The sequence below is a fragment of the Leopardus geoffroyi genome, chromosome C1 (genome assembly GCF_018350155.1).
Source record: "Leopardus geoffroyi isolate Oge1 chromosome C1, O.geoffroyi_Oge1_pat1.0, whole genome shotgun sequence".
Lineage (NCBI taxonomy): Eukaryota > Metazoa > Chordata > Mammalia > Carnivora > Felidae > Leopardus > Leopardus geoffroyi.
Genome location: NC_059328.1, coordinates 116,015,726 through 116,019,795, shown reverse-complemented (window position 1 = coordinate 116,019,795; position 4,070 = coordinate 116,015,726).

Sequence of the window (4,070 nt, the reverse complement as noted above, 5' to 3'; positions counted from 1 at the left end):
ATTGAATTGGAAGTTATCCTCCTGAAGTACAATCAGTATGGATGCACATCTAAGGGGAACTCTTTCTCTTTCGACAGCATTACCACAGAGTGAAAATTGCCACACAGAACTGGACAAATATTAATGTAGGAAGACACTGAGGAAGGACACTGATTGGTTTACTGGAAAGGGTCTGATTCAGATAAACTAATACATGTAGACAGTCTCAAATATAATGACCTTCTCCGCTCTTAGAGTGTCATGATATGAAAATATTCCATGGCCATTCAGACAGCAATCACTTGCACGCGCAAGGTTTTTAAAAAGGAAAAGGAAAACCTAACGCCTTTGACACCTGGAAGCGTGATTTTAAATAGTTGAGGGAATGATCAACTTAAAGTAGGAAGAGCCAAACTGGGGACTAGGTGCTGAGTCATCACTTTTTCCCATTTTGGGAAGTCAGAGGGTGTCACTGAGTGTTTGCTGGTCACTTGTTTACGCCAAGAAATTGATTACTTCCTTTGCCTGAAGTTAAAGAGCTCTGAAGACACTTTGTCGAGATCTGATGTTTTGAGAACACTTACAATCATGGGCTCAGAATTGCTTGAACACATAGTCATTGGTCATGCTCTAACTCAGAGCCAGGGTAGAGAATTTGAAAAATGAAATCCAATTGTCAATTTATACAATATGCCTGCAAGTTCTTGAATATCCAATTAAATTGCTAGCTCAACTATGCTTCCTCTAGCAAAAAAAAAAAAAAAAAAAAAAGGATTCTCATTTCCTGAATCCCAATGACATTTTCTTTATCCCCTTGTAAGATGCCTTATTTAGAGAAACACAGTGTGAACTTGTATATTCATCTATTCTGTAACGGTTCACAGGACTGGTCACTTTGCCCTGGGAGAGGGTGGAAAATCAGAAGGAAGTAGATAGTCCCATGTCAATCACTGTAAGAAGAAATTATACTTGAGAACAAGGTAGAAGAAAGCTAGATTAGCCTTGGTCAGAAGGAATCCAGGCAAATAGACCCACCCATAACTTCCATCTCTGTCAAAAAGGCCGTTTTACTCTTGTTGCTATTATGCCAGCACTGGATGCCCACTGTCAGAGGCTGGATGATGCCAGCAGGGTGAAATATTTTGTCAGATTGTGGCTGAGTCCCTTTTCCATGGTAGATGCTCCCTGCTGGGCATTAACATGTGATACAAAGGCCTTCATACTTTGTGCCCACTCTCATGTCTCCACCTCGGACTTCCTTGTCCTTAATCGTCTGATTGTTCCCTATAAAGGCACTTGGTCAGTTGACCAGCTCATTGGCCACTGCTCATGAATTCACATATATTCTAATATCTGGGTATTTCTCCTTCCACACAAGACATATGACCACTTATGCTGTTCCAAGCTCTGCCCATTGATAGTATTTTCCGTTACTACTTTGGATTGAGGTCATCCTTAAGTCAAGTTTAATGCAATTATAGTCCATTTTTATCTAGCTATCAAACTTCTCAACTTATCTTTGACTTTCAACAGTTTGATTAAAATGTGTACTGGTGTGGATCTCTGGGTTTACCTAAGTAGAAGTTGTTGAGCTTCTTGGATTTGTATATCTATGTATTTCCTCAAATTTGGGAAGTTTTCAGCCATTACGTTTTCAAATAATTTCTCTGGCTCTGTCTTTATTCTCCTACAATGCCCATCGTGTGTCTGCCAGCTGGCCTGAATCTGTCCCATAAATTGAATTTTTTTAGCTCCAATTTTTTAAATAATTTATATCTCCTTTTTGATATTGTTTTTTGTTGATAGGCCATTTTCCCATATTTCTTTCAGTTCTTTGTGTTCTCGTTGATGTTTAGCATGTTTGAGACAGTTGTTTTAAAACTTTTCTTTACTAAATCTCATGCATATGTTTCTTCAGTGATGGTTTCTGCTTTAGAACACAAACAAAGTCAATGTGAAGAGAAGGACATTGTGTTTTTTTTTTTTTAATGTTTACTTAGTTATCTTGAGAAAGAGAGAGAGAGTGAGAGTGCAAGCAGGGGAGGGGCAGAGAGAGAGAGAGGGAGAGAGAGAATCCCAAGCAGGCTCTGTGCTGTCCACATGGAGCTCGATCCCACAAATTGTGAGATGGGGACCTGAGCCGAAATCAAAAGTCAGACACTTAACTCATTGAGGCACCCAGGCGCCCGTGTTCCGTTTTGTTTTTAATTGAGGTATAATTGACATATTTGGGGAGTAAAACATAGAGATTTGACATTTGTATATTACAAAATGGTCACCACAATTAGTTAACATCTGTTATCATACATAGTTACATTCTTTTCTTGTGATAACTTTTAAGATCCACTGTTGCAGTAAGTTTCAAATATGCAATACAATAATGTTAACTATAGTCACTGTGTTTTACATTATGTCCCCAGGACTTACTGACTTTATAACTGGAGGTTTACTTCCCTCTTTCCCACCATATACGTGACTGCTTTTCTTTTTTTTTTTTTTTTAAATTTTTTTTTTTCAACGTTTATTCATTTTTGGGACAGAGAGAGACAGAGCATGAACGGGGGAGGGGCAGAGAGAGAGGGAGACACAGAATCAGAAACAGGCTCCAGGCTCTGAGCCATCAGCCCAGAGCCCGACGCGGGGCTCGAACTCACGGACCGTGAGATCGTGACCTGGCTGAAGTCGGACGCCTAACCGACTGCGCCACCCAGGCGCCCCATACGTGACTGCTTTTCAATGCCTTAATTTCTCGAAGAATTTTACCTCAGCTCTTCCGGGCCTTCGGTGTTCTAACGCATTTCTCTGCCATATTCCCTTGCCTTCATATATCTGTAGGTTTAGTCTCTCCACAGTTTCCACACAACGTGCTACCCATCACTGCCTGCCGCGGCTTCCACCAGCTATGCCACTGTTCCTATCTGACCTCCAAGTCAGGTGAGACTGGAATCAGTACTCTGGCAGTCCCAAGGGAGACTAGAACACACTAAAAAATTCCAGTCTTCTCCTTTCATCCAGAGGGAAAGAATGGAGACTTAAGCCACTTTCTCCTGACCATGCTGTGCTGGCCCAGAAAGGGGATGGGGCAAGGCGAATGAAATCACCAAAAATTTCCAAAACTGGAACAGGTTCAGCTCCTTCCCCCATCAGAGCAGTTGTATTTGTCTTTATTTCTGCCAAGAACACTTTTTTCAGAACATCGAAGATATCCTTCTTATCTTTTTGTTCTCAACTCAGATGACATACCTTCAGAAGATCTTTCTTGACCACCACAATTAAGGTAGCTGTTGCTTTTTTATTTGCTTCAGCTAACTTATCTGTTGCTTATGTCTCTCCCCTATTCAGATATTAGGACAACAGTAACAACAATAATAGCACTGAGAAGTGACTGTGGCTTCCTCTGATCTCAAGGGTGCTCATCTAAATTTCAGTTCTACTGGAAATTGGCATAGCAGGGGACACACAGGCATCTAATTCTCACAGCTGGGATTTGGAGTTATTGTATTCTGCCATAAGGAAGTCAGGGAGGTTCTTTTTATCCCAGTCGGTGAAGCTAAGTTTATAGGTTTCATAAATTAGTTTGTATACATCAATTTTTATTTAAAATAAGGTTGTGCTTTAATTTTTAAATAATGAAATATGCATGACATCTGCATCTAGAATTAATGAATGCTATAGTCCCCCCCCCCCCAAATTTCTTATGTAGCCCTTCTTTATCTATTTACTGACATTAAAGAAACAATTATAGATATAGTGAAAGCCGCTCTCCCTCATGTATTACAACTCCTAGTTTCCCCAGACTTAGTGACCAACATGGATTTCAGTTATCCCAGCAAGGCCAGATGGACTTCCAGGATATCCCTCACCCCTTGATTCTTATCGCACATATATTCTATAAATCAATGTTTCTCAGCCTTTACTGTGTATATGAACCGCCTGTTGCCACATGACCTTCTCCCTCTTCAAACACAGAAACATAAAATCTTCCTTATGCTGGATTCCTCTTATGCTTCAAATTTCTCTCTTAAAGAGCCTGTCGATATTAGGACTCACCTGTGTTAGGTCCACTGGAAGATAATATCCTTATCTAAAAG